This window comes from Lagenorhynchus albirostris, chromosome 15 (genome assembly GCF_949774975.1).
Source record: "Lagenorhynchus albirostris chromosome 15, mLagAlb1.1, whole genome shotgun sequence".
In the NCBI taxonomy this organism is placed as follows: Eukaryota; Metazoa; Chordata; class Mammalia; order Artiodactyla; family Delphinidae; genus Lagenorhynchus; species Lagenorhynchus albirostris.
In genome coordinates, this window is record NC_083109.1 from 85143266 (window position 1) to 85169191 (window position 25926).

The window sequence follows — 25926 nt, forward strand, 5'->3', positions numbered from 1 at the left end:
GATTTCTCCACTCCCAGGGAGCCTCATTAGAGATTTTGTACATCTATTTATAGACTAACGGGTAGAAGAAAATTTGTTAGTGGGCACAGTGCTGACCTCTTCAACTCAATTTCCCCATAATTACTGACCCCAGGGCTGCATATTCTCCACCTCTGCTATCTCTCCACAACCTCAGGTGCTGACCAACAGTCTAGGTGATCATCCCTGAACCCTTCTCATATATTCCAATTCTACTGTGTAAAGGAATCTCTGAGACACATTTGGCCCACCCTCCTTCTCTTAAAAAATGAGAAAACAGAGGATCAGAGAGGTTAAGTTGTTTTTCCAAGGTAAAACAGCAAGGTAACAATACCAGAGGGAGGACTAGGTCTTCTCACACGTAGACTGGTGCTCTGCCAACCATACCATACACAGACTCTCGCCCTTACTTATTTAAAAGAAGAAGAAGAAGAAGAAAAACAGCAAAGACACAAATTCCATAAATCCAAATAATCTTTCAGTAAATGGGTGCCCCAGTGTCCTTTGCTCATGTTATAGTTCTATATTCTTTTTACTAGTTAAGGAGGTTGCAGGGTAGAACCTGCTAAAAATCAAAAACAAAAAAAACAAAGGTAAGTGATCTTCTCCTTGGCCGGTGAAGTGCACTTTGAGGGTCAGACACATTCTGAGCACCAAAATGTCATTCAGCCTACACTCTCGTGCTCAAAACACTAGGAAACTCCTGGGACCCTGGAGTCCCACAGCTGCGTCACTCTATGGATGAACAGTTTTATTTGTTCATTTTTAATGCTAGATAGTCATAGCCCTTCTAGAGTCAGCTAAACTAAGATCTCTATTCTAGTAACATAAAAAAACACGCAGGATGTAAAATCGGGGCCTCAGATGTAAATTCGGTGCCTCAGACGTAAAACTGGGGTCACTGATGTAAATCCGTGACCTCGGATGTGAATCCGGGACGCAGATGCCTGTCAAGCCCAGGCAGAGTCCCTGGAGTGCTGGGCGGTGTGGGCGGCACAGATGGCCCGGCTCTGACCCTGAGGACACCAGCCACTCTACCCCTCCGGCAGCTCCGGGTCCCCATTGCCACGCACCAGCCAGGTGGTTCCAGGGATCTGGATGTCCGTGTCTTTGGGGGACCATTACTTCGCCTGCCACATGCTTGTGGGATCTTGGTTCCCAGGCCAGAGGTCGGGCCAGAGCTTCTGTGGTGAGAGCTCCAAGTCCAAACTGCTGGACTAACAGAGAACCTCAGACCCCAGGGAATATCAATCGGAGTGAGGCTGCCCAGAGGTCCTCCTCTCAGCACCAAGATCCAGCTCTACCCAACTGCCTGCAAACTCCACTGCTGGACGTCTCAGGCCAAACAACCACTAAGACAGGAATATAGCACCACCCATCAAAAAAAAAAAAAAAAATGAAACAACAAAAAAATATGTTACAGATGAAGGAGCAAGATAAAAACCTACAAGACCAAATAAATGAAGATGAAACAGGCAACCTACCTGAAAAAGAATTCAGAGTGATGATAGTAAAGATGATCCAAAAGCTCAGAAACAGAATGGAGAAAACACAAGAAACATTTAGCAAGGATCTAGAAGAACTAAAGAGCAAACAAACAGAGATGAACAACACAATCACTGAAATCAAAAATACTCTAGAAGGAATCAATAGCAGAATAACTGAGGCAGAAGAACGGAGAAGTGAGCTGGAAGCTAAAATGGTGGGAATAACTGCCAGGAAGCAGAATAAGGAAAAAAGAATGAAGAGAACTGAGGACAGCCTCAGACCCTCTGGGACATTAAACAACCAACATTCGAATAATAGGGGTCCCAGAAGAAGAAGAGAAAAACAAAGGGTCTGAGAAAATATTTGAAGAGATTAGAGTCGAAAACTTCCCTAACACGGGAAAGGAAACAGTCAATCGAGTCCAGGAAGCACAGAGTCCCATACAGGATAAACCCAAAGAGAAACAAGCTGAGACACATATTAATCAAACTATCAAAAATTAAATACAAAGAAAAAGTATTAAAAGCAGCAAGGGAAAAGCAACAAATAACATAAGGTTAACAGCCGATTTTTCAGCAGAAGCTCTGCAAGCCAGAAGGGAGTGGCAGGACATATTTAAAGTGATGAAAGGGAAAAACCTACAACCAAGATTACTCCACCCAGCAAGGATGTCATTCACATTCGATGGAGAAATTAAAACCTTTACAGATAAGCAAAAATTAAAGAGAACTCAGCACCACTAAACCAGCTTTACAACAAATGCTAAAGGAAGGAAACACAAGAGAAGGAAAAGACCTACAATAACAAACCCAAAACAGTTAAAAAATGGTAATAGGAACCTACATATTGATAATTACCTTAAATGTAAATGGATTAAATACTCCAACCAAAAGGCACAGACTGCCTGAATGGATACAAAAACAAGACCTGTACATATGCTGTCTACAAGAGACCCACTTCAGACCTAGGGACACATACAGACTGAAAGTTAGGGGAGGGAAAAAGATATTCCATGCAAATGGAAATCAAAAGAAAGCTGGAGAAGCAATTCTCATATCAGGCAAAATAGACTTTAAGATAAAGACTATTATAAGAGACAAAGAAGAACACTACATAATGATCAAGGGATCAATCCAAGAAGAAGATATAACAATAGTAAATATTTATGCACCCAACATAGGAGCACCTCAATACATAAGGCAAATGCTAACAGCCATAAAAGGGGAAATCAACAGTAACACAATAACAGTCAGGGACTTTAACAGCCCACATCCACCAATGGACAGATCATCCAAAATGAAAATAAGGAAACACAAGCTTTAAATGACACATTAAACAAGATAGACTTAATTGAAATTTTTAGGACATTCCATCCAAAAACAACAGAATACACTTTCTTCTCAAGTGCTCATGGAACACTGTCCAGGATAGACCATATCTTGGGTCACAAATCAAGCCTTGGTAAATTTAAGAAAACTGAAATCGTATCAAGTATCTTTTCCGACCACAACGCTATGAGACTAGATATCAATTACAGGAAAAAAACTGTAAAAAATACAAACACATGGAGGCTAAACAATACACTACTAAATAACCAAGAGATCACTGAAGAAATCAAAGAGGAAATCAAAAACTACCTAGAAACAAATGACAATGAAAACACAAAGATCCAAAACCTATGGGATGCAGCAAAAGCAGTTCTAAGAGGGAAGTTTATAGCAATACAATCCTACCTCAGGAAACAAGAAAAATCTCAAATAAACAACCTAACCTTACACCTAAAGCAATTAAAGAAAGAAGAACAAAAAAACCCCAAAGATAGCAGAAGGAAAGAAATCATAAAGATCAGATCAGAAATAAATGAAAAAGAAATGAAGTAAATGATAGCAAAGATCAATAAAACTAAAAGCTTGTTCTTTGAGAAGACAGGCAAAATTGATAAACCTTTAGCCAGACTCATCAAGAAAAAAAGGGAGAAGACTCAAATCAACAGAATTAGAAATGAAAAAGGAGAAGTAACAACTGACACTGAAGAAATTCAAAGGAGAGAATACTACAAGCAACGATATGCCAATAAAATGGACAATGGACAACCTGGAAGAAATGGACAAATTCTTAGAAAAGCACAACCTTCTGAGACTGAACCAGGAAGAAATAGAAAATATAAGCAGACCAATCACAAGCACTGAAATTGAAACTGTGATTAAAAATCTTCCAACAAACAAAAGCCCAGGACCAGATGGCTTCACAGGTGAATTCTACCAAACATTTAGAGAAGAGCTAACACCTATCCTTCTGAAGCTCTTCCAAAATATAGCAGAGGGAGGAACACTGCCAAACTCATTCTGTGAGGCCACCATCACCATTATACCAAAACCAGACAAAGATGTCATGAAAAAAGAAATTATAGGCCAATATCACTGATGAACACAGATGCAAAAATCCTCAGCAAAGTACTAGCAAACAGAATCCAACAACACATTAAAAGGATCATACACCATGATCAAGTGGGATTTATCCCAGAAATGCAAGGATTCTTCAATATACACAAATCAATCAATGTGATACACCATATTAACAAATCGAAGGATAGAAACCATATGATCATCTCAATAGATGGAGAAAAAGCTTTTGAAAAAATTCAACACCCATTTATGATAAAAACTCTCCGGAAAGTAGGCATGGAGGGAACCTACCTCAACATAATAAGGCCATATACGACAAACCCACAGCCAACATCACTCTCAATGGTGAAAAATTGAAACCACTTCCTCTAAGATCAGGAACAAGACAAGGTTGCCCACTCTCACCACTATTTTTCAACATAGTTTTGGAAGTTTTAGCCACAGCAATCAGAGATGAAAAAGAAATAAAAGGAATCCAAATCGGAAAAGAAGTAAAACTGTCACTGTTTGCAGATGACATGATACTATACATAGAGAATCCTAAAGATGCTACCAGAAACTACTAGAGCTAATCAATGAATTTGGTAAAGTAGCAGGATACAACATTAATGCACAGAAATCTTTTGCATTCCTATACACTAATTATGAAAAATTTGAAAGAGACATTAAGGAAACACTCCCATTTACCATTGCAACAAAAAGCATAAAATACCGAACCTACCTATGAAGGAGACAAAAGACCTGTATGCAGAAAACTATAAGACACTGATGAAAGAAATTAAAGATGATACAGACAGTTGGAGAGATATACCATGTTCTTGGATTGGAAGAATCAACACTGTGAAAATGACTATGCTACCCAAAGCAATCTACAGATTCAATGCAATACCTATCAAGTTACCAATGGCATTTTTCACAGAGCTAGAACAAAAAAATTCACAATTTGTATGGAAACACAAAAGACCCCGAATAGCCAAAGCAATCTTGAGAACGAAAAACAGAGCTGGAGGAATCAGGCTCCCTGACTTCAGACTCTACTACAAAGCTACAGTAATCAAGACAGTATGGTACTGGCACAAAAACAGAAATACAGGTCAATGGAACAGGATAGAAAGCCCAGAGATAAACCCACGCACATATGGTCACCTTATCTTTGATAAAGGAGGCAAGAGTATACAATGGAGAAAAGACACCCTCTTCAATAAGTGGTGTTGGGAAAACTGGACAGCTACATGTAAAAGAATGAAATTATATCACTTCCTACCACCATACACAAAAATACACTCAAAATGGATTAAAGACCGAAATGTAAGGCCAGAGACTATAAAACTCTTAGAGGAAATCATAGGCAGAACACTCTATGACATAAATCACAGCAAGATCCTTCTGACCCACCTCCTAGAGAAATGGAAATAAAAACTAAAATAAACAAATAGGACCTAATGAAACTGAAAAGCTTTTGCACAGCAAAGGAAACCATAAAAAAAGACGAAAGGACAACCCTCAGAATGGGAGAGAATATTTGCAAACGAAGCAAGTGACAAAGGATTAATCTCCAAAATATACAAGCAGCTCATGCGGCTCAATATCAAAGAAACAGACAATCCAATCCAAAAATGGGCAGAAGACCTAAATTGACATTTCTCCAAAGAAGACATACAGATGGCCAAGAAGCACATGAAAAATTGCTCAACATCACTAATCATTAGAGAAATGCAAATCAAAACTACAAGGAGGTATCACCTCACACCAGTCAGAATGGCCATCATCAAAAAATCTAGAAACAATAAATGCTGGAGAGGGTGTGGAGAAAAGGGAACCCTCTTGCACTGTTGGTGGGAATGTAAATTGATACAGCCACTATGGAGGACAGTATGGAGGTTCCTTAAGAAACTAAAAATAAAACTACCATATGACCCAGCAATCCCACTACTGGGCATATACCCTGAGAAAACCATAATTCAAAAAGAGTCATGTACCACAATGTTCATTGCAACACTATTTACAACAGCCAGGACACGGAAGCAACCTAAGCGTCCATCAACAGATGAAATGGATAAAGAGGATGTGGCACATATATACAATGGAATATTACTCAGCCCCTAGAAAGAAACGAAATTGAGTTCTTTGTAGTGAGGTGGATGGACCCAGAGTCTGTCATACTGAGTGAAGTAAGCCACAAAGAGAAAAACAAATACTGTATGCTAACACATATATATGGAATCTAAAAAAATGGTTCCGATGAACATAAGACAGGACAGGAATAAAGACACAGACATGGAGAATGAAGTTGAGGACATGGAGAGGGGGCAGGGTTAACTGGGTTGAAGTGAGAGAGCGGCATGGACATATACACACTACCAAACGTAAAGTAGATAGCTAGTGGCAGCAGCCGCATAGCACAGGGAGATCAGCTCGGTGCTTGTGACCACCTGGAGGTGTGGGATAGGGAGGGTGGGAGGGAGACGCAAGAGGGAGGGGATATGGGGACATGTGTATGCATATAGCTGATTAACTTTGCTATACAGCAGAAACTAACACAACACTGTAAAGCATTTATACTCAAATAAAGATGTTAAAAAAACATGCAAAATAAATAACTTCTCATAAGAAATTTTAGCATAATAAAACTTTTTCTTCCTGCTACCTCCTAAAATCTTTTTCAAAACCTCTTGATTTTCAGACATTTTATGAGATCATCTTAAGAAGTTACTGCTTATTCAGGGTTCCCTCAGGATATATTACATTTTGAGGTCTCTACGACTAACTTACCTCATTTCTCATTTAGGAAACTTTCCCTATTAAGAAGTTTTCAATTTTTAGTCCCATAAAAATATTTCAAAAAAGCTTTACTATAATTATTCATGATTCCTTTATAGATTCCTTTATAGAACCATAGAAATTGTTCCATTTTATTTTAGCATATGTTACACTGGCACCTAAAATTAAATATGAATATTTATTACACGTGACGTTACACATTTAATAGTACAATTTAAAAACTGAATATATCATAACTTTTTTCTTTAACATCTGATTTTTGCCATACTAATTTCAAATATGCCTATTATTCTTCAGAATTATTCTCCAAAAAGTCCATTAATTCTCTGTATTATTTATGACGTTGTTTCAAGGGTATTGAAAATTAAAAAGTACATAAAGAATAGAAATATTAAAGTTTACATCTGTTATAATTTATAGATTTAAGCTCATTTTTGCTTTTAAATTTCAGTAGTAAAGTCAAAAGTCATGAAGAAAAACCTATCTATTGCCAAAAAGAACACCACAAAAATGCCCAAACTTTAGAGAACATTAGATTAATGAGGATCAATTCCCCAGAAGACCTTATTCTTTTTTCCTATCCATCTCTTTCTGAACAGGGCATTTCTACAAAAGAAACAGATTTTCTTAAAGAAAACTAAAATATCTAAAAACATTCATCAAATTCAAAGTTCTGGTGATTGTAATGATTCTGACTGCAATGTATTAAGAAGACTGTAATGTAATGTATTAATGATTCTGTTGTAATGCTTAAGAAGAAGAACAAGTTTTAAAGATAATGAAGTAGGTACCAAGCAGTGCGTAAACAAAAGGAGGAGGAAGGACAGAATTTTGAGAATCAGAACAAATTAGACCACAGTCTGAATGCAATGATGAGAAGCAAGCTAAGAGATCCTTTAAGATGACCCTTATATTTGTTCATAAAATATTCAGTGATAACTTTAGGTTACTACGTTGGGGCTGACTTCCAACGTCTACTCCACATTCCACCCTTTGACAGCAGCACTGTGGTGTGAGAACTGACCCCACCTGGGGGTCAAGGTTATCCAATCCCTCCTGCTAGTGACGAACAGAGGAAAGAAGGCTTAAGCCAGTCAGCCTACAGCACATACCTGGGGACTGTCACTGGTCTGGGGTGGCCACAGCTCGGTTAGTTCCTCAGATCAATGGGCAGGATCTCCATCCCACGGCTGGGGCTCAGGCCTTTCTCCCTCCACTAGATGTGAACAAGGAAGCGTGTTGCCCCAGACGTTCAAGGTGACAATTTTATGGCTGTGAGGGGAACAACCTTAATATGAAGCTGACCATGTTAGTGGCAGGACAAAGAGAATGGAAAGCACCCAGGTCCTTGACCTTGAGAACCTGCTGGGATCAGTGAACTGTCCTGCAGGCCTTCTTGTCTCTGGACTTCTCATTTCATGAGGTAATGTACGTTACTAGTGCTTAAACGTGTTAAGTTAGGGCTTCTGTTACTAGAAGTGAAATACATCCTGATACAGATTCAAAACAGCATACACAATAGCATCAATTTAGGGTTAAAAAAAACCCAAAGAAAACCTGAAACGCGTATACTCTAGAGTGCATAGAAAAATAATCCCATATATCAGTCTATCTATATGTATACATGAAATGTTAACAGTGGCCAGCTCTGAGTAGAAAGATTCCAAGTTATTTTCTTTCAATTTGTTTTTTAAAATATTTTTCCAATTTTCCCATAAGAAATATCACTTTAGTTATCCAACGAAAAATTTTCAAATTGAATGCAAGGGTATGCTAAGTAATTATGGTAGCAAAGTTTAATAATTTGTCCGTATTTATGAACTATGTGGCTTTTACTATAATGTAATTCCAAAGTACTAATTTAAAACTTACACTGGTTTTATAGGAAAATTACAGTATTAAGCCAGAGATTTTCTTTTAACTTTATTAAAATAACTATGTATTGTTTTATGTAAAATTATTTCCTTAGTATTTCCCATCTTAATTCTACATTTCAAAATGAAGTCTTATAATTCTAACTTCTAATTCCATGGAATAATAATAAAGAAAATAAGAAAAAAAAATGAAAGCACTTAGTCCAGTATGGGTGAAATGTGCTGCAGCTCAGGAAACCAGAATGCTGGATCCATAAAGAGGAAGTTAGAGGGTTACCAGCTACGGACTGTGAGCGCGGGGTGGGGGGTGGGGGGTCATGTGGCCAGTTGCCCTTAATAGTGGGGACTCCTGACCAAGGAAACACTGCAGTTCCACAGAAGAAGACTCGTTCGAATGGACATTCTCTAAGTGCTTTGGGTTAACACTTGATTCTCGCAGCACTTTCTTGAGACAGTGGGCTAAATAAGAACTCTCCGTTTCGGAAAAGATGAAACCTCCTAGGAGCCACTGGGGGTCTTTGACCATCAGCATCGATCAAAAACACCTGTGGGGGAAAAGACCCCTGGGAACTGGGCTCCTACCCCCAAAGCTTATGCATTTCGTGTACGGGGCTGGGGGGAGGGGAGTGGGCACCCAGCTGGGATATGGTCAAGCGTGCTTTCCCCAACACTAGCCAACACTGAGGAGACAAGGCATTCCCCGCGCCATACAGAGCATCTACTTTCAGAGCTGTGACACTGACATACTAATTCTTGAAGCCCAGACTTACGGTTGATGAAAACAGCCCAGGGTGTGCCTGTTCAGGTGATGAGGGGAAAGTCAGGGTATATGTCCCCTTGGATTGCCACGGGGACTGGACCAAATACCCGCATTCACTACTTAGCAACTATCTGCATCCCCAGGCCTGACTTGCGTGGAGGGAATACAACCTGAAACCAGGTACACACCGCCCATGTTCCATGGCGCTTAGATGTGATATGTTTACAAACCATGAGAAGTAACAGGAAACAATAACTTTCCCTCAAGAGCAGTTTTGGGCCCAAAGGGAGGAGTTCCAGGGGGTACCACCCAAAATTTCCATGATGTACATCAAAACTTTCAATGTAACCCGTCCTTCTGCTTTCATAAAAAAATAAAGTGTCTTTGATATTTAATCTTTGACACTTTTTTTTTTTAAGTTTTTATTTATTTGTTTATTTTTGGCCATGTTGGGTCTTAGTTGCTGCGCAGGCTTTCTCTAGTTGCCGCGAGCGGGGGCTACTCTTCGTTGTGGTGTGCGGGCTTCTCATTGCGGTGGCTTCTCTCGTTGCAGAGCACGTGCTCTGGGATCACGGGCTTCAGTAGCTGTGGCTCACAGGCTCAGTAGTTGTGGCTTGCGGGCTCTAGAGCACAGGCTCAGTAGTTGTGGCGCACGGGCTTAGTTGCTCTGTGGCATGTGGGATCTTCCCAGACCAGGGCTCGAGCCCGTGTGCCCACCATTGGCAGGTGGATTCTCAACCACTGTGCCACCAGGGAAGTCCCGATCTGTGACACTTTTAACACACAGCAGGATGGTAATACAAACATGGATACATACATTATGATGAAAATTCAGTGAAGGGTTCAGTAAAATAAGGGCTTTGCCCATAAAATATAAAAGTATAATTTGGGTCTGTGGTTTTACTATTACAAATGTTAAAGCAGCATTTGATTAGTTTGAATTGTCATTTGATTACATCTTTTAAAAAATCAGAGTGCAGAAAAATGCAGAACGTTAGTTCTTAAGCCCTTAAAAATAAAAACAAAACATTTAAAATATTCCCCATTTTAATTAAACAACTTTTTAATGGGCTGGTTCTAAGGTTTAGTGCTCTGAGGATAATCAGGATCTCAGGCCTCGCAGTTTAATAGCAAAGGTCAAAGCAGACAACTTCAGAATTGATGAGCTTCCCTTACTTGTGCAATTAGGAGATCTCAAATTGCTTCCCAGTAGTTCTGGCCATAATGAGTCTCTGGATACTCAATAAATGTTAAGGCACCGGAATGACATGTTTACTTAGTCAAGAAGTAAACACTTGTTGCTGACCATTTGTTCTGGGTGCAAGAAGAACATTTTATTTATTTATCTATCTATCTATCTATTTATTTATTTATTTTTGGCTGCATTGGGTCTTCATTGTTGCACGCGGGCTTTCTCTAGTTACGGCGAGCAGGGACTACTCTTTGTCGCGGTGCACGGGCTTCTCATTGCAGTGGCTTCTCTTGTTGCGGAGCACGGGCTCTAGGCATGCGGGCTTCATTAGTTGTGGCTCGTGGGCTCAGTAGTCGCGGCTCATGGGCTCTAGAGCACAGGCTCAGTAGTTATGGTGCACGGGCTTAGCTGCTCCATGGCATGTGAGATCTTCCCGGACCAGGGCTCGAACCCATGTCCCCTGCATTGGCAGGTGGATTGAACCACTGCGCCACCAGGGAAGTCCAAGAAGAACACTTTAAAAGCAAGTGAAGAAGGGCTTCCCTGGTGGCGCAGTGGTTGAGAGTCCACCTGCCAATGCAGGGGACACGGGTTCGTGCTCCGGTCCAGGAAGATCCCACATGCCGCGGAGGAGCTGGGCCCGTGAGCCATGGCCGCTGAGCCTGCGCGTCCGGAGCCTGTGCTCCGCAACGGGAGAGGCCACAACAGGAGTCAGAACCTGGGAGACGTCTGAAGGTGCTGGGCGGGCGTGGAGGAAGGGCCAGAGCCAAGGGGTGCAGGTGCCCCAGGAAGCTGCAAAAGGCCCGGAAACAGGTTCTCCCCGCACCTTCCAGAAAATACAGCCCTACTGACACCTTGATTTTAGCCCAGTGAGACCAATTTCGGACTTCTGACACCCAGCCAGAACTGTAAGATAGCAAATCTGTGTTAAGTCACTATGTTTGTGGTGTTATGTTATAGCAATAATGGAAAACTACTACTCCTGAAAGACTTCAGTTTTCTGGGCCCCCGTTTCTTCACCTCTGAAATGAGAGATTCCCTACCTAGCTCACAGAGTTGTGTGTACTGAAAAAAATCAGTGGAAGGTATGTCTATGTGCTAAGCATAGGACCTGACACTATAAATATTCAACAATGTTCTTCCCAATGTGACACAAATCCAAACTTATGGCAAAACTGATTCAGGGCTTCCTCTGACAGACTCTGGGCAGCATTTATTCAGTTATTTGTGATAAGAATAAAAGAGAAGATTTTTAATCAAAAGCATTCATAATCTTCCTGTTCCTGTACTTTGGGGCCCTAGTGAGCAGTCTGGGGTAACAGCAGAGATCTAGGAAGGAGGAGGGCCTCGGGGACTCACACTGAGAAGAGAAACTGAAATCCAGAACTGACCCAGAGAGGAAGGGGAGGGGCGAAGAGGCCAGGCTGGCTACGAGGAGAGAGGATGTGAAGTGACGACTGCGGTTCATCTGAATTTTGTAATTCTTGGAGAGACTGGTAGTGATTTCAATTGCTTTGACAATATTTCTCTTTTGGATGGGCTATATTATGTTTTTTGGCTTTGCCATCAAGCAGGGATAGCACAAGATCTGTTCCATTCACGTGTTCATTCATTCGCTCATTCATTCATTTAATCATGTGACAAACAACTATTGAGTCCTTATTGGAAAGTGTTCTGACAGATCAGAGAGTATAAGGGGGGGGTTCATCGGTCTCCACACTCCAGTGGGGGCTGTGTGCTCAGGCGTCTATCACAATGGCTTAAAGTGCTGGCTCCAACCCTGACCCCAGACTGTGGTCTCTAAATGCTGTTTCCACAAAAAGGAACCAGGGCCTTTTGGAGAAATGACTAATTATGGGTCTGGGGCAGGAAATGTACAAGATGAGCCTTGAACATCTGGTATCACATAGGGGGGAAACAATCAAAGACAAGGTCACATCAAAAGGACTCAGGAATCAACCTGAAGAAGCTCCCACTGCCCTAAAAGGGCACAATTTGGCATCAATAAGACGTCCCACAAATCAGATAAAAAGAAATAAACTGTCTCAACCTCTGGATAACATAGTCTCCATAGAAAATACCGAGAAATCTACCAAAAACAAACCCCCAAACAACTCATGGAACTAGTAAGTGATTTCTGCAAAGGTTTCACGATACAAGATAGGTATACAAAAACCAACTGTATTTCTATATAGCAGCAACAAGCATGCAAAAATCAAAATTAAAAATACAATACCATTTATAATGGCTCAACAGAAATACTCAGGTGAAAATAGAAACAGGATTCCTATGTGAAAAACTACAAAAAACACCAAAGAAAGAAAACAAAACTCTAAATAAATGAAAAGACATATGGAGTTCATAGACTGGAAAACTCAACAAAGTAAAGATTTTAGTGTTCTCCAAACAGGTCTATAGATTTAACATGATTCCTATCAAAACCCCAGAAATATTTTTTGTGGATGTAGGAAAGATATTTTTAAAATTAATACGGAAGGTAAAGAAATTAAAATGGTTACAACAATTTCGAAAAAGTATGAAGGATCACTCTACCTGATGTTAAGATTTACTATATAACACAGTTATCGGAACAGTGTGGTATTGACAGATGAAAAGACACATAGATCAAGAGGATACAGACAGGGGCACCATGTGCAAAGGCCCTGGGAGGGGACAGGTGTGTTGTGTTACCACACGGCAAAGGAAGCCATGAAGGCGGGAGCAGACACAGCAAGGAGACAGGGAAGGAGACGCGATGGGAGCAGCCATGCTGTCTGGAACTTTGCAGACCTTCCTTACTCAGGAAAGCTTATCAATGGGAAGGGCCTGCAGTTTATTGCTCTGAGGTCCTTCTTCGTCCTTTGGTCAAGCTTGGTGACCAGAGCCTCAGGGTTGAGGAGGAAGGAGGAAGGAGACGGGGATACTGACGACACACTGACAATGCACAGTGGGAATAAATAAGCTCTATAAGTGTAGCTCCAAGAACTCAAATGCAGAGCTGAGGCCAGGCAGGGGATTTTGCAAAGAAGGATGAAACAACTCAGTGGACGCTAAGGATCAGGGAACAGGAATTTATGCTTTTAATTATAACCTTGCAGTGATACTGAGAAGAGAATAAATTTCATACCCTATTCTCTAAAATAAAAGTAGAGACGTTTAAGAAAAGTTTCCATTAAAGCTACCACAGTGTAAAAAGCAAGAAGCAAACAAACAAAAAAGGTTATGGTGATCAAATATTACTTCAAGCTATAAAAAATAACCTGTTACATGAAACAGCTAACTACATAATAATGCCTCATGAATGAAACAGTAATGTGTCTTATATTATTGGTGTGGCTAGTTTAACTGTGCCTTGGGAGGTGGTAGTAAAATAAAAGGAATTTGCTAAAAACTAGATTTCATTGCGCGAATATCTGACTTTGGGCCATTTCAGTTAGCTAAGAACAAAGCGGTCAGTTAATACGAAAAGAAAGTTGAAGGGCGTTAGCTCAGCGAGAACCAAGAATTCTGACAGTAACAACTCTGCCGAAGCAAGAACGAGCCAGGCTGGCCTGCTGGTATAGCCAGGCTTCCGACACGCCTGTGCAGGTCTGTAAGGTAACTCAAATGGTACCAAGGACTCTGCTCTTTTGATGCAGGAATAGGGTGATCGTGTATGTAGGAAAGACACACGTGAAAAATTGAATGCTGCTGTACTTTTTGAGTCATTTGGGATGTGAAGAAAACTACAAGTATAGTGAAGAGCACATCAATACAGCTAGAAGTTGTCCTCGATGAATTTTATACACACGCACACACACACACACACACACAATGACGTTATCCAAATACCAAGAGATTTAAAGCAATAAGAAAACAGAATTGCTTCATTCCCTTCTAAGATTAGACACACAGGCTAGAAGTTTTCTAATAGAGTCTACTAGGCTATAAAGTAGAAGGCCTGATCAACTGAAAGGTTGGGGACGGGGTGCTAAACAAGAAACATCTGGTTTTTATTGTATATATTTGAAGGTTACAATGAATCCTGTGCAGGGACCAAAAGAGTTACATAGTTCTGGAAAGGTATATTGTTCCATCACATCCAGACAAGAGACCAAACCTAACCTAGAAAAGGAAGAAAGTGTAGAATTAACTAGGAAAAAAAAAAAAAAAAGAACCAAGCATCCAGGTTATAGTAACTTAGTAAAGTAAATTTTAAAACAAATACCAAAAGCAAAGAATTCCAAATTTTCCATTTTGAAGAACGTGTAAAAGGCAAGGGTAGAGAGAAATTCAGGGCCCATATCTGTCAATTTCAGAACAAATGGTATCTAACATATTCATATGCCATTAGCACAGAGAAGCCAAGCGAATACAGTGATTAGGAAAACGGAGGGGAATGCCACACTTTCACGTAAGAGAATTACTGGGTCCTAAAGATATAACATTTCTTTCCAGGTTTAGTTGTAAAGTTTAACAAAATTCTAAAGAACACCCCAATCGAACCTTCTGAAAATGGAAAATAGCTAAAATTAGTGAGCAAAACCTTAAGAAGAAACAGGGTATTTGTAAAACCTCAAAGTGTGTACCCAAAATACTTATCAACTTTTTGTGGTGGTTTTAACTTATGTCCACAAATCCTTTGATTCTCTTCTCTCCAGTAGGTGAAGCTTACTCTTCTCTTGGGTGTGGGCTAGGCTGTAATTGGCCTCTAAGAACACAACAAGGAAAAGGAAAAATCCTAACTTCCCAGTGGACAAACCCGCTGACAGCACCTTAACCAACTGACCAAGACTAATGCCACCTCGTGACTGATGTTGACATTACGAGGCCCTGATAGGATGAGGAGAAGTTCACCTCCCTGGGATTCTTCCCCCCAAATCTATAACCCCAACCTAATCATGACAAAACATCAGACAAGCCCAAATTTTGGGGCACGTTACAAAACAAGTAACCAGGGCCCTTCAAGAGTGTAGAGGTCATGAAACACAAGGAAAGACTGAGAAACTGTCAGAGGTTGCAGGAGACTAAGGAGATGTGACGGGTAAATGAAATGTGGGATCCTGGAGCAGAAAAAGGGCATTAGGAGAAAAGCTGGGAAAATGTGAATAAAGTCTCTAGCTTAGTAAATAGCACTGAAGCGACATTAATTTCTTAGTTTTGATAAATGTACTGTGGTCATACGAGATGTTAACACTTGGGGAAGCTGAGTGATGGGAACACCGGCAGGCTCTTACAACTCTTTCACAACTCTAAAGTTATTCCTAAATACAAAGTGTTTTAAAAAGAAATTGAACAAAGACAACAGCAAGAAATTGACATCTGTACTGAACAGAGAGCCTCAAGACATACCATGGAATATATATGATTAATATGAAATAAAAGGAGAGCTATAAATCATAGGACAGGAAGGGATAATTCAACAGAACATCAGGGAAATACTGGCTAGCCTGTCAGAAAAAAAAAAAATTTAGATCCTTATTGCATGCCACACAGCAATGTAAAATTCCAATGAGATTCTCCAATGGAAAAGACTATAAATTATGACAAACACACATGGGATATCACACAACTGCTTAAAAGAGTGAATTAGAGCCCAGAAGTTGAGTTCAACGGTTTTGTGTATGTATCGTTGAATATGAAAAGTGATATAGAAAATCATATAAAGTGTGATCCAGTTTTTACAAATGGTGGCAATAAAAACTGTGCGTGTGTGTTTGTTTGTACCTGTCTACATGGAGCCACATGACTATACAAAAAAGAATAAGAAAAGATACATATTAGGCTACTAACATGGGTTGGATGAAAAGTTAAAAAGAAGGAAGCAAAAAGGAAAAAGTTGAAAAGAGGAACTTTAAAAAAAGATGTATATGGGCTTCCCTGGTGGCGCAGTGGTTGAGAGTCCGCCTGCCGATGCAGGGGACACGGGTTCGTGCCCCGGTCCGGGAGGATCCCACATGCCACGGAGCGGCTGGGCCCGTGAGCCATGGCCGCTGGGCCTGCGCGTCCGGAGCCTGTGCTCCGCAACGGGAGAGACCACAACAGTGTGAGGCCCGCATACCGCAAAAAAAAAAAAAAAAAGATGTATATGATCACATTTACACATATTTAAAATGACAGTAAATGTGAATATATGTTTAAAGAAATTAAGTCTTAAGAATTAAACATTATAAAACAAAAATAAAATTTAGGTCAGTATATATCTAATTGCTAAATGTAAATGTCCTTTCCTAAATGTGAAAACTATGTAATAAATAACAAAGGTTAATAAACAAAGATTAATAAACGACTACATAATGTTTATAATTTTAGTTTACCTAAAAAACAAGAAAACTGAAAGGCAAACTGGCAAAAATGTAAAAAAAAAAAAAACCCATAAAATTCATTTAAGAATTAAAACTGAATAATGCACATTTGAAAAAACCTCAGCATTATTAATAGCCAAAGGGAAACAAACAAAAGCAATGAAGGCTGTTTTTATCAAAGCCAGAGGTGCGGAGAGTAACCCAAGCGCTTGGACCACGGTGGTCACGGGGAGACAGCGAGAAGGGGTTGCACCCTGGATATTTACAGCAGGCATGGTCGACGGGAGACCTCTGTGCTGGGTGTCAAGGATGAAGGGACCTCCTGCACCACACAGGACAGGAGGCATAAAGGTGCAGCGGTCTTTAAAAGGGAGCTCTGCTTCCGGGGAAGGACGGCAACTTGCAGAGCAAAAGGAAAACAGCCTCCAAGCCTCCGTCTGAGACCCACTTCTACGTTCTGTTACCTTCTTGTTTAAGCAATTCTTTTTCACGGTCGAGGAAGCCTCTCCGTCTCTATTTAAGCCTCTTCTGTTTTTATCTGGCCATCTGTGGGCGCTGGTAGAAACTCTTCAGACATCCCCTTCACTCACAATTAAAGACCTCATTAGTCTTCCCTCTATTAGCCTGTACAAACTCAAGTCTCCCTTTCATTTTACAGAACTATGTCCTATCCCTTTTATCTTTTCTTTTTTTCTTTTTTAAATTTCCTCTCCGAAACACTAGAAGCAGAACTTACACCTCTAAGAAAGTCGAGAGAGGCAAAGAAAAAGACTGCACCCAACCGTAGGGCTCCATCCTACTGGCTTCCAGAGCAGGCTGGTTGAGCTCACAGAAGTCCATGATTTCTAAAGCCAAAGGTTATGACTTCTATTTCTTAGCTCTCTCGTGATGTCTGTGTGCAGCTGACCATGAATCATCACCTGCCCAGAAACACAGTTTACCAGAGCTAAAGTTAGATCTATTGTCCTCACTGACATTATTCTGAGTATAATCAGTCAATTTCATAGATGTTACTACCTGACTCAAGGAAGAATACAAATGGGTACATACCCATTCTTGTGACTTTATCCTATAGCTATATAACATGGGGAGAACACAGACTGCTTTCTAGAGTGGATGCTTCCGAAAGGGCACACGTGAGGTTAGATCTCAGCTCTCAATCTAACATGATGGGTTGTAACACATCAGTGTCACTTTTCAATTTAATGTAATTTAACTTTTCATGAAGGGAGAGAATGCCAGCTGAGAGACAGACATTTAACAACCAGATATGGTGAGGCACAAAAGAAAAATGTCCCGAGTGCAGCCAACCCTCCTCCGTTTGCGCTTTACAGACCCCAGCACTCCTCTCAGGTCCCATTTCTGAAGGAGTTCTGTTCACTTTATATTTGTTTCTATTCCCCTCTCTGTCATAAACTCACAAAATAACCTGTAAGACCTGACCCCTTCCGGCAGCACCACAGGAGGGCTAGCAGTACACTGAGAGCCAAGTCTTGTTTGGCTTGGCGTGCGAGGTGGCATCCATTTACAAGATGACCACAGCCAGCACTCCCGTACAGAAAAAAAAAAAATCACAGCCAGAGGACACTGTCCCATTGAAGGACGGTGCAGGACTGAGCTAGCCAAGTCCTGGCTAATAAATCCCACCTCGTGTGCTAGGACGGTACAGCGTGGTTGACGGATTCTGGGGTCAGTCAGCTATGCCACTAACCTTGGACAAGCTCCCTGACCTAACGGCAGCTCCATCCCCCACGGGAGAAGAGGAAGAACGATGCCTTACAGGACAGGCACAGCAAGTGAAAGAGGGAACACGTGAAAAGTTTCTAGTAGGCTCCCCGGCAGAGTTCACTCTTAATGGTGTAACAGTAACGACAATAGCAATATCTATCATAATTTTTTATAATAAGCCCATTAATCTTTTCTTAAAGGACACATTTAGTGTCCAAGAATTCATGTAGGCAACAGACAGAAGTTCTAAAGCAGATGTCTGGCCAGTCAAGTCGGGGAGAGGACGATGTTGACTTCTGAAATAGAGCGTGGGTGCACCCAAAGCCAGTCCCCCTGCTGGGTATTATTTTCTTGCTTTGATAACTTACTTTGTTTTTATTTTTTAAAATTTCCAGCCTTACCGATATCTGATTGGTATATTAAAATCTTCCTTTTGGGCTTCCCTGATGGCGCAGCGATTGAGAGTCCACCTACCGACGCAGGGGACACGGGTTCGTGCCCCGGTCTGGGAAGATCCCACATGTCGCGGAGCAGCTGGGTCCGTGAGCCACAGCTGCTGAGCCTGCGCGTCCGGAGCCTATGCTCCGCAACGGGATAGGCCACAGCAGTGAGAAGCCCGCGTACCGCAGAAAACAACAACAACAAAAAGTCTTTCTTTTTATTTTGAAAAATCATACTAAAATTAAAAAAAAAAGCAACAGCAGCTAAAATGGGAATGTGAAATATAAAATTCAGGACACTGTCTACAACTTGAGGGAAGGGATAGGCAGGAAGGGGCCTTCAAGCACACGGGTAATATGCTAAGCCTTCAGCTGCAAGCTGGGTAGTTAAGGCATTCAGGACACTCTCCTTTAAACATTTTTGTATATATGAAATAATTTATACTTTAAAAAAATAAATTTATTTATTCATTTATTCTTGGCTGTGTTGGGTTTTTGTTGCTGCGCGCGGGCTTTCTCTAGTTGCGGCGAGCAGGGGCCACTCTTCATTGCAGTGCGCGGGCTTCTCATTACGGTGGCTTCTCTTGTTGCGGAGCACGGCCTCTAGGCATGCGGGCTTCAGTAGCTGCAGCACGCGGGCTCGGTAGTTGTGGCTCGCGGGCTCTAGAGCACAGGCTCAGTAGTTGTGGCACACGGGCTTAGTTGCTCCGCGGCATGTGAGATCTTCCCAGACCAGGGCTCGAACCCGTGTCCCCTGCATTGGCAGGCGGATTCTTATCCACTGCACCACCAGGGAAGTCCCTGTACTTTTTTTTAAAAAGGAGGTAAAAATTATGAAATGTCAAATGAACTCAAAGAACATATTAGAGTAATTTTATAAAGATAGTGGGTTTATTAAAAATAAGACCAATTTGGCTTGTGCTAAGTCGGGGGACGCCACTCCCAAACAATGGGATGGGGGGAACACCCTCAGAGCAAGAGGACTTCGGAAATAGAGGATTTTAGGACTCTCCAGAGAGAAGCAAGGAGGACTCTGTTCCCAGATACCCCTTTAAAGAGATGGGGAGGGACCCTGATCAGGCGCAGGCAGATCCAGCTGCCTTTCCCAAGGTGACTGCAATTGTGCGAACATGCTGCTCCCTACTCCCCAGCCCCCGCCCAGGCGCAGCACATCCCTTCCTGCGATTCCAGAATAACCCCGCTGCACAGCCACTAAAGAATCAGTATTCTGAACGCTGACACCCCATTTAGTCTTTAAATCTCACTTCCAATAGCTAAGTGGCAGAGGAGTGGAAGGTTAGGAAAGGTGCAATTTATGGCTTCCCAAACCGAAAGAAAGAACAAGGTTGCTTAGTTGCTGACAGTAGCCATAGAAATGACTGACAAGAAGGATGCAAAAGCTGGAAAGGGCAGACGGAGGCTGGAGGGTCTGCTGAAAGCCTGCGCAGAGAAAGAGCCCGGAAGACCACCCGAGGTCCAGGAGCCTTCCCTGATCTAACGTGACCAGCACGGTGTGGAATAGTCAGGGTTAGTCATGTCGATCACTGGGCAGGCTTTTCTTTGTGGGGCATGAAGATCTTCAAATACACAGCTTTTCTGTCCATTAGAAAATACATCTTATGTGTAGCTTCATTATTAATAATGATCATGTCTTTTCAGAGGAATACAAGAAGACGTGGTTTAAAGTCAAGTAAATGAATCATTTATAGGATCTTATAATAGTGGAGTGGTTGCCTTCAAATTTAGAAATGTATTATTTGTCTTTTATAGAAACAGACCAAAATATTGAACTTATAACCCTTACATGTTACTGTAATTTTTTTAAAAGGGACATTTGGGTAGATACTTTTCATAACAGCACATCACTCTTCTTAATGGTGCTAATTTTATCATCGTCCCATTTGGAGGATTCTGAAATCCTTTGACCTTTTTTTTTTTCTTCCCATTATCACCCTCACAATTCTATGTATCCCTGTGAAATGAATCTTTTTCCCTCCCATGTATAAAAGCCTTGAGTTATTACAATGTTAACATTTCATTGTGTCGAAGCTACAATAAGTGCACTTAAGCTTTGTGTGTTAAAAGCTAGGCTGGTATGTGTGCTAGACGTTACAGAGGATCAGAGCCTGAGCAGGAGCCAGCAGTGGCCCTGACGTTAAGTAAACGAGCTTAGAGTGAGATGTACAGAGACCCCCAGTGGATGGATGGATGGGTGGGTGGGTGGATGGATGGATGGATGGGTGGTTGGATGGATGGATGGATGGATGGATGGATGGATGGATGGATGGATGGATGGGTGGGTGGGTGGGTGGGTGGGTGGATGGGTGGATGGATAAACTGATGCATGGATGGCTAAGTGGGTGGATGAATGCATGGTGGACGGATGGGAGAGAGAGAAGAGATATTCAGGCCCCTGATGAAAGACGTTCAGTGAGGCAGTGGGAAAGAAAGCGAGAGCATAAAAGGCCTGGTTTGTGTGATTCATTTATTTGTCAGCTAACAAGGGTCAGCTCTTTGCGGGGCCTGCTTGGCAGGGGAACAGGGAATGTAAAGATATATAAGATACACTGCATACATTCAAGAACATACATCTTAGGAAAATTTAAAAATTAATTCTTCAGTGTTCACTGGAAATGACGGAAGAAGAAAGGAAAAAAGAAAGCCAAAAGGGGAGGAATAAACACATACGTAGGCCCGTACTCAGGTGCTCTGTGGCTAAGAGAAGCAGGACTCCCACAGTCACAGGCTGCTGCCCGTCAGGATCTGGCCACTAGGGATGTGGAAGTGGGTGTCTAGGACGGTGTGGACCCTGCTTTAGGGTCCGTGCGAGTTTCCAAGCAACGCCAGTGTATCGGGAAGCTTTGTTCTATATTTGGCCAAAGGAGCCCAGATTGAATTGCGTCCCTAGAGGACATCCCGGGCTGATCACCCTTGATTAAGGTCTATTTCAAAATCGATCCCCCTTTCAGAGATAGAGAATTGGCGGCTTCCTGCATCGGAGAGGGCACTTGGTGTGAGCCACCCCTTCCCCAGGTTCCCTTCCCACCCAAGAGAGCTCCTGGCATCACCCCGCTCAGCCTCGGATTGGGTCCTGAAGGAATGAAGACCAGGCGGGAATCATACCAGCAGCCTTTTCCCACTAGCTAGTAGGATCTGGAACACTGCACTGCTTTGGGCTCATGACCCATGGGCTTGGGGAAGCTTTAGAACAACCAGTTGCCACCAAGTCAGACTTTCCTCATGTCTGTACCATGACTTGGCCCACATGACATGGTTTCTGCAACAGCTCCCTTATAATATCTGAAGCTCTGGCATCTAAGTCATTCCAGCCAGTTCCCAGGGGTTAAATCTGCTTCTGGACTCCTATTTCACCAGCTGCAGCTCCACTAGCTGGCTGGATCTCACGACATTATGTTCCTACTCAACTAAATTCTGGTTTTGCTCACCAGCTCAGCCATGAATGGTACAAGCCACAGTCCAGGTGTTTTTGTTTAACAAGCACTTATCTAATGTTTACTGTAGGCCAGACACTGTTCAACTTTACAATTTACAACTACTAAATAATCCCTCTAACACCCTGGGAGCTAGGCACTGTTATTAGAGACTGAGGCACAGAAAGGTTAAGTAACTTGTCCAAGGTCACACAGCTAGTGAGAGTGAAGCTGTGACTGAAACCCAAGCAGGGGGACTCCAGAGTCAAAGCTCTTTTGACGACTGTGAAAGCTCAAGCTAACGTACCCGCACGGTGGCCCTCCCTTAGCCGCGGGGGATACGTTCCAAGACACCCAGTGATGCCTGAAACTGCGGACAGTACAAAGCCCTGCATGTACTACGTTTTTTCCTGTACTTACACGCCTATGGTAAAGCTGAATTTATAAATTAGACACAGCAAGAGAACATCCAAATTGCCAGCATCACTACTCTTGCGCTTTGGGGCGATTATTAAATAAAATAAGGGTGACTTGAACACAAGCACTGCGACACCATGACCGTTGATCTGATGATCAAGATGGCTACTAAGTGACTGACTATTGGTTGGGATATTGCTGGACAAAAGAATGACTCCTGTCTCAGGTGGGACAGAGTAGGACAGCACAAGATTCCAGCACACTACTCAGAAGAACACTCAATTTAAAACTTATGAATTATTTATTTCCAGAATTTTCCATTTAATATTTTCAGACCACAACCGACCACAGGTTAACTGAAACTGAGCAAAGTGAAGCCACTGCTGAGGGGCGTCTACCGTGCTTAAATTTCTCTCCAAAGGCCACCCCTGCGTATCTCCCCAGCCCCACTCCCAGACGCAATCACTTTCACATCTTTGAGGCTTGTTGCCTGACCTTTGCCTCTGCGTGGGCCATGCACCGAGCTCCAAAGCCACTGTCCTACCCTGTGCCAGGATACCGGGCTGCTGGCTGCGGCCGTGCGCCGAGCAGCACGCTTTGCTCCAGCCTCCCCCTTCTTCGCGCGCTCAGGGCAGGTCCAAGCCCCCAGCAGCCGCCAGATGGCGCCTCCCCCTCAGCCCTCTGAGCCAGCTCTGAGGGGTGGTCTTCGCAGCGCCTGGGTTCCATGGTCTCAGCCTTGTCCCTCGTGTCCCCCCAGCCCCAGCAGTGGCAGCTGCTACTACAGTTGCCCGCTCTGGGTTACCACCTTTCTGCTTTCAGCCTTCCAACACCTATGCAACAATCAATAGCACATGTTAAATCCCCTCTGCTGAGATACCTGGCATGACGTCTATTTTCCTGACTGACAGATAGCAGTATCTGAAAGTCTTTCCCCTGAGTTCAATTGGCTTCTTCAGACACAACCACCCTCCCACCCCCGGCTTCTAGACTGTGATGTAAATGTCTGGTTGCTGGTATCTGGGGGAACAGGGCAGAAAATGGGCAGTGGGCCCAGCATTCAGCATGCAGACTGTCACTCCATCTCCTCTCACCCCACCCTCTGCTACACCTAGTATCCCCATGTGCGGGTCTCTCTCTAGGTCAACCTCCCCCTGAAAAGACAACTGGTCCTGGGTAGTGGGGCGGGCAGTGGTTGGAAAATTAGTAAAAAGCCTACTTATGAACTTTCCACCAATTCCGCCACTTCCGTCCTGCACCTCCTGGCATCCACAAGACCTGTCCTGCAGTCTTTACAGGGTGTGTGGACAAACTGATCTCAGTCTGTTGTAACTGCCTCAGTTTTGCTAATCCAGCTCTGGCTCCTCCAAACGCTTTCTATCCTGCAAAGGTCTTTGCAGCTCCCGCATCTGCGGAACACTGCCGTCTCTCTCACTCCTTCCCTTGTAGTTTATACTTTCTTATTCTCTCACTGACATTTTCTTGGGCTTTCAAGAGGAAGAGGAGAGATAAAGGTGTAAAGATAATGTTCCATGTTTAACTAGATGGTACATTTTTTCAATCCATTATCACTTTCCTTTATAATTCAGAAAGTACATACAAATGGCTTCATCAACACTTCTAAAATACTCAACACAAAAAGTACTATTAAAATGATTAGCTTTGAACGGGATTTCCTAAGAACACTTATTCGCACGTTATGTAAACTAGTAAAAGCAGCCAGAAGCAGAATTAGCTTCCGGGGTCAACAGCCTTCTCAAGGGTCAATCAATGTCATTCCTTCAGGATCCACCCCTACAAAACAGTATCATCACATCCAGTGTAGGGCCAAGCTCTGTCTCCCTCAGAGAAGACCTCGTGGTACATAGCCGACCGGTGACAAGCCATGTTCACAGAGCAGAGAGGAAGCCCTGGCAATAGCTCCGCTCTACCTCCAACCCCGCCCGAGCCCAGGCCTTGTTCCAAGGACAGACCAGGAGACCCAAGCAGCCTAAGGACTCAGGCCTGAGTTCCAACTCCTCGCCTCACACTGGGAGATGCCATGTCCTTATAAAGCGATGCTTCCTGAGGGGCCCTTGGGGAGGACTGTTTGATACACCATATAATTGATCTAAAGGTATAGAAATAAGGACATTAGAACAGTGCAGCATACAGAATTCTAATAGAAAACATTACAGGGACTTCCCTGGTGGCGCAGTGGTTAAGAATCCGCCTGCCAATGCAGGGGACATGGGTTCGAGCCCTGGTCCGGGAAGATCCCACATGCTGCGGAGCAACTAAGCCTGTGCGCCACAACTACCGAGGCCTGCGCACCTAGAGCCCGTGCTCCACAACTACTGAGCCTGCGCTCTACAGCCTGCGAGCCACAACTACCGAGCCCGCGCGCCACAACTACTGAGGCCCGCGCGCCTAGAGCCTGTGCTCTGCAACAAGAGAAGCCACCCCACTGAGAAGCCGACGCACCACAATAAAGAGCAGCTCCCACTCACGGCAACTAGAGAAAGCCCGCGCGCAGCAACGAGGACCCAATGCAGCCAAAAAAATAACAACAATAATTAATTAATTAATTTAAAAAAAAGAAAACGTTACAAAATATATGACACATTTGCCTGCAGGAGCAAACTGCATGCAAATGCAGACAGGGTGGCTGACACCACGGCATGGCCTGCTCACCTCCATCCATCCCCCTTGTGGTAGACCATCCTGGACGGCAGAACCTAGAAAGCTCACGGCCATGTCTGCAGACCCCGCATGGGGTTTCACACATTGACTGCACGCACTGTTGAGGCAGGGGAGGGAGAGCTGAGGGTCCACGTGTCTGCCATTTCTCCTGTCAAGCAGAGGCACGGGGGTGTCTGGTGTGTGGGCAGCAGTGATCACAGGGGTTCCGGTGACCACGTCCTCTACTTCCCAAGTGCCAAGTGGCAGGGTATGTCGCTGCCTGTGATAGCACAAGTGATGCTCTACCGGAAGCCAACAGTCACACAGGTGGCTTCCTGCTTCCGCTCCCCACAGAGGGAGTGTGGTCCTGGGGCCAGCACTGGTGGTGAAGCTTTGAGACTGCCCACCTCCTGCCCTCCTGCTTGTACCAGGGACCCTGCTCCTAAGAGT

General features: G+C 42.9%; 1 protein-coding gene across 1 annotated transcript in view; it reads right to left on the minus strand.

Moving 5' to 3' along the window:
- SDK1 (sidekick cell adhesion molecule 1) overlaps window positions 1-25926 on the minus strand; it is an 817812-nt gene that overhangs the window by 345489 nt on the left and 446397 nt on the right. The window lies entirely within an intron of this gene.